Source organism: Pyrus communis, chromosome 6 (genome assembly GCF_963583255.1).
Source record: "Pyrus communis chromosome 6, drPyrComm1.1, whole genome shotgun sequence".
In the NCBI taxonomy this organism is placed as follows: domain Eukaryota; kingdom Viridiplantae; phylum Streptophyta; class Magnoliopsida; order Rosales; family Rosaceae; genus Pyrus; species Pyrus communis.
The window spans coordinates 1843626-1856315 of record NC_084808.1 but is presented as its reverse complement, the minus strand read 5'-3'; positions in this window follow the sequence as shown (position 1 = coordinate 1856315).

Sequence of the window (12690 nt, the reverse complement as noted above, 5' to 3'; positions counted from 1 at the left end):
TGAAGAAAGGTTCCAAAACACCAATTCTGGGCGTAAATTGTCTAGATTCTCCCTTTTTGTTCAAAAGTTGAGTTTTCATTCAAAAGTGAATTCTAAGTTGATTCAAATGCTTTGCTCACTATTTCTTTAAGAACCTTTGTTTTCCATATCCCTTCTTTGTTATCCACATACCCCAAGCCCCGTTACAACCCTTGACTTCTATCTTGAGTGTTGTGTATTTCAATTTGTGGAGTTTGAACTTGGTATGAGCATATGGCGTCACTGGTTCTCGCGTCTAAGTAGTAGCATTCCATTCATGAGATCATATCTAAACATGCTTATTAACTCCAGAAAATGCTTTCTTTGTTATAACATATGTGAGATACTAGTCTGTTATGTTTACATCAATCTCTCACATATAACTAGTGTAGGGTGTGTAGTCAGAAAATCTGTGTGAAAAACGAGTGCATATCTTGTAAGGATTTGAGCGAATTCTCTAAGGCATGTAACATTCAAAACATGGTTTTAAATGCTTAATTGTGAACTAGTATGTGGTGACTATGAGTAAGAATGTACTTAAGTGTAAAGATGGCTCAAATCTGTGAGAATAATGATTTTTAACTTGTCATGTGCATTGGAAGTCCCTGATACGATTGTTGGAAGGTGTAGGTTGTGTTTTGTTCTTTTTGTTTTGTTTTTCTGTTTTGCTCGAGGACTAGCAAAAGCTAAGTGTGGGGGTATTTGATAGGAGCATATTTATGCGACTTAAATGGCTTGTTCTCGTACATTTACGTTATGTTTCTTTAGTTATTTTAGTTCTTTATGCTTCTTTTGTGTGTTTTCAGGTTCTAAGGGCAAAGTATGCAAAAGGATGTCTTTTGGAGCCTTTTGGAGCAAATTAGAGATTGGAATGGATATCATATGCTTGGAGCCAAAAGGATGGACGAAATTGAAGACTTGAAGTAGGAAAGTTAAATCCTAAAAAGACCTCATGTTTGAGCATCATTGAAAACTCCTACGCATTTTAGAACACAAAAACAACATTCCTAGCAACCTTAGGACATTGTCGTGTGTTTCCTTGTGTCTCCCTTCCTTGCCATGCAAGGAAGGGCTTTGTTCCCTATTTTAAATACTTAAACACTACCACTTATCATTCACCACATATCATTCACCACTTATCATATCATACATTCATTTATCACTTATCATAATCATTCACTTATCACTTAACATATCATACACTTATCACTTATCACTCATAATCATCTACACATTTCAACCATTTAAACACATGTACTTCACCTACAACATCCACCTACTTCACCTACAACATCCACCTACTTCACCTACAACCTCCACTTACTTCACCAACCTCACACACTTACTTCACCTACAAATGACATAGCCATATGTTCCCTCCACTACTCCTATAAATACCCTTGCATTCATTCACTCCCCATTAAAAATCACATCTCATTTCATACACAACACACCACAAACACTTCCATTCCTTCTTTGCCGTGAGTCCCACTTCAATTTCCTGCATCTTTTCTTCCATCTCCAACCACTTCCCATCCCTCCAAAACACTTCACATAATCCCCAAAGCTCACCTTAGACCTTGTGCTACAACAACGAGGAAGAAAAGAGTGCCTAAACGTTCATACAATTCAAGTTTGAGTTGTTGGAATGTTTAGGTGTTTCTTTGATTTCAAAGTTATAATTTAATTCTCTTTGTTTTGTACGTATAAGGATTGGAAGAGAAGAGTGCCTAAACGTTCATACAATTCAAGTTTGAGTTGTTGGAATGTTTAGGTGTTTCTTTGATTTCAAAGTTATGAGGAACTAAACCCCCTTTAGCTAGGGGGTGATTCGAAACTATGTTTATATTTGCAATATGAATTGATTAACTTTCGTTGGAATTTCATAAGTTGTGGATTCAATTTGTTTAACCGTTTGATTAATAACTTATTTATGAATGTTTATTAAGAATGCGCGCTTAATTTTCATGCATAAATATGACGCTAGAATATAAGTGAATTTCACCTAATCGTTATGAACTTATATTTACAAGTAGTGGAGGTTGCTTATAAAACAATCGCGTTAAATGAATTCTTGGCACTAGTTTCATGCTCATCATAGTAACGAATGCCTCGTCAACACTTATAGTTTTCATAATGCTTAATGATCTTTGATTGTATCTTTATTGTGCTTTTCACGTAAAGGACTTTTGGAGAATGTGGTGAATTACGTTGCGCTAACCCATCCAATTCATTAATTTAAGGAGAACTTGACGGTTAATTTAAGCGGACCTAATTAACCCGGGGTGTTGAGTTTCACAACTTATCGAAAGACCAACTGAGAATCAATTTTGTATGCAAGTGTAACATGTGTGGAGAAGAACCCCTTGGCTATTCCATCATCCATATTTTCATCACATTCATATTTACATTTTGCCTTTAATTATATTCTGTCCATTTAATTTAATATCGTCCAAACACATTTCCCCCATATTTCGTTGAGTTTTAATCATTCGTATTTGTTTTATTTTTATATCTTTAAGCTTTTGGAGTCATAAACAGTTTCAAATTCGTCTAAATCAAGTTCTAGTTTCTATTTGAGTCAGTTTGATTGTTTTAGGCAGTTTGAGTTTTTCAAAGCCATTCTGAGTCATAGTAGTCTTGTTAAGAGTATTTACATTTAGTTTTTGTGTTTTCAAGTCAATTCAAAAAAGATTAGCACCCCTAGTTAATCCCCGGTTAGCACGATCCCTACTTACATCATTACTACAATTGTCACAATTAGGGTTTAATTTGTGCGCGTATAATTCACGTATCAAATTTTGCGTATAATTCTCGCATCACATGTATCAGCATAAAAAAACACAAATGACAACGTCCAAAACTTAAACTCTGAATACCTTATAAAATTTCTCCCACGATATAAGTTCTCCCATGATTCGAGTTCGCCCACAACAAAAAATGGAAACTATCAACCGCTAGACAGAAACAAGTCCAGTCAACTTTAAGAATGGTTCATCGATAGCCATAAAGCTAATGTTGCAATGGTGTCATGGTGTCCTTTTTTTATTTTTGTGCTGTGTCACGATAATAGTATTTCATTTAAGTAATGACATATGCCAATTCCCGCTTCGCTACAATTAAGGTCTAAGAAAACCTGAAAAAGAATTCAAATCTCTTCGAATACGAAATAGTTGAAACAAAGATGCCCAAATGATAACGTGAATCTTGCTCTGAGTGTCACAGTTTACTGGTTGAAGTTTTAAATTTCATCATAATGGTCTTTACTACTTGTCCAAAGCATCAAAAGTGGACAATACCTAACCCTAAAAAGGAAAAGTACAAAATAATTTTCATAGAAGATTGACTACCAAAGTGACATGCAAATATAACATTAGAAAGAAAGCGTTAAGAATCCAAAAAAGTACAATATTCATCATGGATAAATTCATTGCCAGACAATATCCAATTCATTAGGAATATCAAAAAACTCTTTTCACCGTTGTTCTTTAGAACAGAAAAACAATGGAGCTAGGTTTTTTTTTCCCATTCAACTGTAAATGCAAACGCATCTTTAGTTTTACAATATCAAAGTAGCCAACCTAGCTACGAATTCAAAATCATTGCCATCATAAACTCCTGCATATTCTAGTCTTCTACACGAAAACACTACAGGAACCACCACTAAATTTTATTATTTATTTATTTTACAGTTTTGGGAAAAAACAATTCTAAGGGCATCTTAGTCATTTAAAATTTCACTTTGGTGTATGGAAGTGGGTTTAGAATAGATGGATATAGCTTGATTCCACAAGTGTGTAGGTGCAAATTGTGGATGCAAATTTCCACCATCTTCTCCTTTGATGAAAATGCACCTGTAAAAATAATAGCACCTATTAAGGCCAAAAGCCTCACACGCCAATGATGAATGGGCCGGGGGGGGGGGCGCTTTGGCCGAAGAATCTCCGATGCCAAAGTTAGAATTCTAAAAAGAATGTGTTTAGGAGTTTGTGGCAAATGGCTTAACATTTTAGTGGGATAAGATGGGTATTTATAGGAGGGTGGCCAGTCGTATTTGGAGAATAGTGGCCGGTCATATATGGTGTAATTGGAGAATAATTGCAAGATATTATATGAAATAATATCTTGCAATTAACATGGTAATTAATCCCAAATTAAATAGGAAGTTTTGGGAGTTACCTTTTGAATAAGATTTTGATGAGGAGTGATGAGAGGGATTTGAATAAATACCATTTTGATCACATTTGGCTCTTCCTTGATTGAGCCGTTATTGTCTGTTGCATGCGTGTGGGAATCCCAGTGTGCCTCAAGGGTAATTTTGTCCTTTTAACCCAAAAGTCCATGTGTCACCTGCATAATTTTCTTGATTATTTTTTTCCTCCACAAATGCCCTCACACCTGCTGGGCTGCTCACAAGAAAGGGCAGCAGGTGTAGAGATCTCCAACTCTGATGCAGAATCCCAGTTGGACTTGGAATTAGATTCTTCTAAGAAAAGGAAATAAATCACCTCCAAAGCCTATTTAAGCCTACCTTAAGTAGGGGATTAAATCCACTTGGAGGGCAATTATTTATCCTTACAAGAAAGAGAGAAACCTAGAGGATATTTGTTCCCCCACCCTTACCATTCTTCTTTGCTTGCCCTTGCAAAGAACCGTCTTTTGTTGATTTCTTTGTCTTCCCCGCGCCGCACCAAGGTAAGAAAAATTTAATTTTCTTTGTCTTCTTCTTGGGTGGTGCGGCAGTCGTCGGGGTGGTGTGGCATGCTGACCGGCATAGGCCAAGAGTCGGCTTGGCATAAGCTGAGGAAGTGGTGTGGCAAGGGCCACCGTTTGGGCTACTCGGCTAGGCTGGAGCCAAGGGCTGGCTCGGCATGGGCCGAGGAAATGGTGTGGCAGGGGCCACGATTTAGGCTGCCATGTTTGTGCTGCTTGTCAAGAAGGAAGAAACTGCTTGAGTTTAATTTCTCAATTGTCGTAGATGGAGTAATTGAAGATGGTGCTACGAACATCGGACTTGCTGAAGATGAAGTCTCGGGTGAGCAAACTGCTGAGTGCGAAGTGGCTACTGAAGGCAGGATGGCTACTGGAGAGCCTAAGGTTATCCAAGCTACTAAATGAGTAGTTTGCTCTGTTTAGCTTGTGTTGAATTTCGGTGACCTTCATAATAAGTTTATCAATTTGCTAGAAATTTAATAAATTGCTTTCACTTTACTCCATCTTTGTTTTTCTTGAAACTTTGCTTGCTTGAAGCGTTTTGCAAAACTTTTAGCCATAAAATCGTCGGTTAAGCACGCTACTTCGAAGAAGGCTAATGATCTCACATAGTCATTATGGGCGTGAGTTTGGGCTTCTTGGGGCGTCAAGCTGTTGAGTTCATCGTCGGTTGCTACCTCCTGACCATTTACTACTTAGTTGGTGTTCGAGTATTCGATCCTTTGAGTTGTGTGGCCTAGATGAGTGTTGGGGAATTAGTTTATCAACTTGCACCGGAGATCTTACCTAGATGAGTGTTGGGGAATTGGTTTATCCTCTCGTGTTGGAAAGCTTACCCAGATGGTTGTCGGGGAATTAGTTTACCTTTTCTCACTGAAGAGCAATTAGTTTACCCTTTTGCACTGGATAGCTTACCCGTATAGGTGTCAGGGAATTAGTTTACCCTCTCGCACTGGAGAGCACACCCATATGGGTGTCAGGGAATTGGTTTATGATAGAAGCATATTTATGCGACTTAGTTAGCTTGTTTTCTTGCATTTACGTAGCTAATTGCTACTTATTAGAGTGTTTTAAACTATTTTCGTGTGTTTTCAGGTTTAAATGACAAAGTTGGTAAGAAAGTGCAATTTGGAGCATTTTAGAGCAGTTTTGGGCTTCAAATGGATAGCACATGCATGGAGCAAGGTAGATGAACGTTTTTGAAGATTAAAAGAGGCTAGGAATGTGCTCAAGAGTTGAAGAAATTAATTCAAGACTTGGAAGATAAGGAATCAGCTAAGAAGAAGGAAACATTATCCAAATTATCTTATCTTATCCAAACATTATCCAAAATCTTACATTATCTTATCCTAACCTTATCCTAATTTACCTTAATTCCAACTGCAAGGAGGACATCCAAATGACATTAGGATACCTACAAATCAGGTTTCTAGAAGCCAAAGCCCTATCCCTAAATCTATGCCGTATACATCCTTTCTAGAAGCCATGTTTCCTACCGCAAGGATCATTCCTTTTCCTCCCTGGAATCTGAATGAGAAGTGTCATTTTTCCTTGTTGATTTGGAGTCCTAATTCCCCTCCATTTCAGCCTTTGCCGTGCCCTCCCTTTTCCCTATAAATATCTTGTGCCGCAGTAATCATAAATCACCTATCTCTTACCACAATTCGCACCACACATCCATCATACACATAAATCTCTCTAGTGTCGCAGCCTTGCAAGGAGAAAGGAGAGGAGACCCTTGGAGCCGTGCCTTGCCATTCAAGCTTGGATTGCTGGAATGTTCTTAGGTGTATTCTATTTTTTGTTTTCAATGTTTAATTAAAGTTATCTTGTTTAAGTGTGAACATGAGGAACTAAATTCGTTTTAGTTAGAGGTGAATTCAAAGCCATGAACATATATGTGATATGAATCTATTTCCTGCTAAAATATAAGGGAATTTCACCTAATCGTTATGAACTTATATTTATAAGTAGTGGAGGTTGCTAGTCATAATCGTGTTAAGTAAATCTATGGTAGAAGTATCATGCAGTTCATAGTTACGAATGTCATGTCAATGCTTATGATTTTCATAGAACTTAATGATCTTTGATATGTATCTCTATCATACAGTTCATATAGGGAACTTGATAAGAATAATTTGATTACGTCGATGAGTCTAATTCAATGAGATTAGGAAAATCTGAGAGTTAATATGTGCAGTTCACAATTAATTTGGGGCATTGCCATTCATGGTTTATAGGAATAATAATTGGAAATCGATTTGTATGCATATGTGTCATGTGTGGAGATGAACCCTCTAGCTAGCCATCCATCCATTAAAACACCCAATTTCGTCCAAAGTTGTTTAGAGTCTTTAAATCTGTTTGCTTTTACTTTAAATTTGTCAAAAACCACCTCCCCCTTTATATTTCGTGTCTTTTAGTTAGAATATGTTTAAATTGGTTTCTTTTTAGTGTTTTGAGTCAACGTAAGTTAGAATTCATCCAAATCACCCTTTAGTTCTTGTTTTGAGTCAATTTGTTTGTTTTGTGCTATTTTGAGTCATTCTAGTTTGTTTTAAGTCATTAGAGTCTAGTTTAGTGTTTTTGAGTCTAATTTGAGTAGATTAGCATCCCTCCTAATCCCCGATCTAGAACGGTCCCTACTTATACATACTACAACTACATAAAGAGGGTTTAATTTGTGTGTTATTTTATATTACATCGAATTTTGGCGCCGTTGCCGGGGATTAGCAAAATTGCTAATCTCCCTTTTGTTTCTGTTTTTATTTTTCTTGTGTTTCTAATTTTATTTTGTTTTGTTTTCTTTGTTTTAGGTACTAGTGTATGACTCCATGTTCCCAACCTGTTCGTGCACATATATTGGAGTTTGACGACGATTTTGAACGAACTTTGAGAAGGAAGAGGAAGCAACCAGAACCAAATCCACCTAGTTCTAGCTCTGAATCTGAATTTGAAAAAGAAAAGGAAGAAGAACAAGACATGGTGGTGGACAATCGAACAATCAAGGAACTTTCAGCCTCAGAGTTGGACAATGTTGTGTCTATTTGCATTCAATACCCTAAGGCAACTCCGGACAAGACCGATGAGTTTGAATTAAAGTCTAGTTTGCTAAATCATATTCCCAAATACCATGGGTTGTCCATGGAAGATCCGAACAAGCATTTGAAGGAATTTGAAGTAGTATGCTCGAGTATGACACCCATTAATGTGGATGGGAATATTTTGAAGATGAAAGCCTTTCCATTCTCTCTTTTGGAAAAGGCTAAGGATTGGCTCTATGAACTAGCACCTGGAACCGTCACTTATTGGGAAAGCATGAAGAGAGCATTCTTAGAGAAATTTTTCCCAACTTCGAGAGTCATTCTCTTAAGGAAGAGGATTAGTGGAATTCAACAAAGCCAAGGAGAATCATTTCCAGCGTATTATGAGTGTTTCAAGACTTTAGTTGCATCATGAGCACAACATCAAATGAAAGAAAAGCTTTTAATTCAATATTTCTACGAAGGATTCCTTCCAATTGAAAGACAAATGCTAGATGCTTGGGCAGGTGGAGCTTTGGTTGACAAAACCCCAGTTGCTGCTAAGATCTTCATAGCCAGTCGAGCCTTGAATGCACAATAATATAAGGGAGTTGGACAAAGAGACACCCCACAGCAAACCCAAGTGAATGAGGTAAGTACAATTTTCGAAATTCAATCTCAATTGTCTAATCTCACTGTTCTTGTGTCATAGGTTTTTGATGGATCCAAAGTGCAAAGAGTAAGCGTTTGTGGCGTGTGCACTATGCAAGGACATTCCAATTATCAATGTCCTCAATTGATAGAGAATGGAGGATGAGAAAATGTTAATGCCATAGGATATGAAGGCCAAAATCAACCAAGGCATGACCCATTCTCTAACACCTACAATCCGAGCTGGAGAGATCATTCAAATATGAAGTGGAGGGAACAAGGCATATATAGACAGCCACCTTCGGGACTCTATCAAAGGCCATTCGCACCACCATAACTTCCACCACAATTTGCCCAAACAAATTCAGGTTCGTCGTTGGATAATGATAAAATTCTTCAAGTACTAACTTCTTTGACGCAGGGCTTATAGAACCAAGCCAAGGAGATGGGTGAATTAAAGAATCAAATGGGGCAGATGGTGGAGTTCATGGGGCTAATTTAGGGAACAAGGCAAACTACCTAGTTCAACCGTTGTGAATCTGAAGGAAGGTTTTGAAACTGCCAAGGCCATCATGTTGAGAAGTGGCAAGGAAGTTAGAATCGACCCACAACCATCCAAATCTAGCCAAAAGGAGGATGAGAAACTACAACTCGAGGAGGAGGAAAAGGACAAAGCCACGACAAGGGTAGAACAACCCTTGCCGCAACCACCTAGGGATCTTAAACCGTCCAATTCAAGTAAGTTAGGTCCAAATTCAGTTAATTCTAACCCTATTCCACCAAATGTGCCTTTCCCTCGCTAATTTATGCAATCTAAGAAAGAAGAGAGTGACAAGGACATTCTTGAGACGTTTAGAAAGGTGCAAGTCAATATCCCGCTCCTAGATGCAATCAAGCAAGCTCCAAAGTATGCCAAATTCTTGAAAGAGCTTTGTACAACAAGGAAAGGATTTTGAACAAGGAAGTGGTACGGGTAAGTGAGAATGTTTCAGCAGTTTTACAAAGGAAATTGCCTCCTAAATGCAAAGATCCAGGTAGTTTCACAATCTCGTGTGTTATTGGCAATACTAAGTTTGAATATACTATGCTAGATTTAGGTGCTTCCATTAATGTCATGCCATACTCTATCTATGCATCTATGAACCTAGGAGAGCTTAAAAATGATGGTGTTATTATTCAATTAGCTGATCGTTCTAATGCATATCCGAAAGGAGTTTTGGAAGATGTTTTGGTGCAGGTTAACCACTTGATATTTCCAGGAGATTTTTATGTGCTTGATATGGAAGATTCGGCTCATTCCACACCATTGCCGATCCTACTTGGGAGACCTGTCATGAAAACAGCCTGCACCAAGATAAATGTGTTCAACGGGACGTTAACAATGGAATTTGATGCTGAAATTATTGATTTTAACATTTATGAAGCTATAAGGTATCCTAAAGATGATCATTCTTGTTTTTCTATTGATGTATTCGATTCATTAGCGCAGGAATACCTTGATGGCCTAAATGAGGATGCCCTTGAAACAACCATTACACAAGGAATGAAACTCAAAGACCAAGGGGCAGAACCTATGCACACTCACGGCAAGAATGAGGTCTTTGCCGTGCCTAAATGTGAAGAAGAGGCCGAGATGGTTGCTTCCCTTGAGTCATTGCCACAACATATTGGTAAGCCTCCAATCCCAATTCCAATTCTCGTTTCTACTAATAAGTTGTTACCCTCAGTGATTCAGGCACCCTCCCTTGAGCTTAAACCGTTACCAAATCATTTGAAGTATGTCTTCTTGGGAGATAAAGAGACTTTGCCCGTCATAGTCTCTTCATCACTCACGACAATGGAGGAGGAAAAACTAGTTTGGGTGTTGAAGGAGTACAAAACAACCATTGGATGGACCTTGGCCGATATCAAAGGAATTAGTCCTACAACATGCATGCATCACATGCTTCTAGAAGAGGGGGCTAAACCAACTCGAGAGGCTCAATGTCGACTCAACCCTCCAATGATGGAAGTTGTGAAAAAAGAGATTATCAAGCTTCTTGATTGTGGAGTGATTTATCCAATTTCGAATAGTCGTTGGGTTTCACCGGTTCAAGTTGTTCCAAAGAAATCTGGAGTCACTATGGTAAAGAATGCAAAGAATGAACTTGTGCCCACTCGTATCCAAACAGGTTGGAGAGTTTGCATTGACTATAGAAAGCTCAATGCCACCACAAGGAAATATCACTTCCCCTTGCTGTTCATTGAACAAATGCTTGAAAGGTTAGTCGGTCGTTCTTTTTATTACTTTCTTGATCGTTATTCAGGATCTAATTAGATTGTTATAGCTCCAGATGATCAAGAAAAGACCACTTTTACTTGTCCATTTGGTACTTTTGCTTATCGTCGAATGCCAATTGGTTTATGTAAAGCATCAGCCACCTTTCAAAGATGCATGGTAAGTATCTTTTCAGATTTTGTTGAGAAGATTATTGAAGTTTTCATGGATGATTTTAGTGTTTTTGGTGATTCTTTTGATGATTGTTTGACTAATCTCACATTAATCTTGAAACGATGCATTGAAACTAACCTTGTTTTAAATTGGGAAAAATGTCACTTCATGGTAAAACAAGGCATAGTTTTAGGTTATATTGTTTCAGAGAAGGGAATTGAAGTTGATAAATCAAAAATAGATGTTGTACGCTACTTACCCTCTCCCACTTCGGTGAGGAAGGTTCGTTCTTTCCTTGGACATGCAGGATTCTATAGATGTTTTATCAAGGATTTCTCGAAGATCTCTACACCTCTATGCCGACTCCTACAAAAGAATGTGCCATTTGTGTTCGATGAAGCATGTGAGAATGCCTTCAAACACCTCAAGGAAATGTTCACTTCGGCACTTATTATAGTTCCGCCAGATTGGAGTCTTCCTTTTGAGCTTATGTGTGATGCCTCAAATTATGCGTTAGGGGCTGTTTTGGGACAAAGGAAGGACAAGTAGCCGCATGTCATCTACTACGCTTCTTGGACCTTGAATGATGATTAATTGAATTACTCCACCATTGAAAAAGAACTACTTGTTATTGTGTTTGCTTTAGATAAGTTTCGTTCTTATTTACTTGGAACTAAAGTTATCATTTATTTTGATCATGCAGCTTTGAAGTATTTACTCACAACGAAAGAGGTCAAGCCAAGGCTTATTCGTTGGATGCTTCTTCTCCAAGAGTTCGATATCGAAATCCGGGACAAGAAAGGAAGTGAAAACGTGGTGGCTGACCATTTGAGCCGTTTGGTACACGATGAGGAGCCATTACCCATCTTAGAAGCATTCCCAAATGGGTAGCTGCTGTCCATTGAGGTAAGTGAGCCATGGTATGCCAATTTAGTGAATTATTTGGTGTCTAAACAAGTTTCAAGCACCCTAAACAAGCACGAACGTGATAAACTTAAAAAGGATGCATGGTTTTGTGTGGGATGACCCATATTTGTGGAAATATTATCCTGATCAGATTCTTCGTAGGTGTGCACATGAATCCGAGTTTAATTCAATTTTAACTTTCTGTCACACTTATGCACGTGGGGGTCATTTTGGCACTCAAAGAACAGCACTTAAGGTTTTAGAATGTGGATTTTATTGGCCTAATATCTTTAAAGATGCTAGAACTTTTTGTATGACTTGTGATCGTTGTCAAAGAACGGGCAATATAGGTGCAAAAGATCAAATGTCGCAAAGCCCTATCTTTTCTGTCGAAATTTTTGATGTTTGGGGTATTGATTTCATGGGTCTTTTTCCTTCATTTCATGGTTTCACTTATATTTTACTTGTGGTTGATTATGTATCGAAATGGGTGGAAGCAAAATCCACCCACACTAATGATTCCAAAGTGGTTGCAGATTTTGTCAAAACTAAGATCTTTTCCAGATTTGGGATGCCAAGAGTGCTCATAAGTGATGGGGGTTCCCATTTTTGAAATCGAACCATTGAGGCACTGCTCAAGAAGTATAACGTCACGCATAAGGTTTCAACACCTTATCATCCTCAAACAAGTGGGTAAGCCGAGGTTTCTAATCGAGAAATCAAGCAGATTTTGGAAAAGACAGTTGGGCCAACTAGGAAGGATTGGAGCTTGCGTTTAAATGATGCATTGTGGGCGTATCATACAACCTACAAAACACCAATTGGGATGTCCCTATTTCGGCTCATCTATGGGAAACCATGCCATCTTCCCGTTGAATTGGAGCACAAAGCACATTGGGCAGTCAAAACGTTCAATATGGACATAGATGCCACTGGAATCCATAGGAA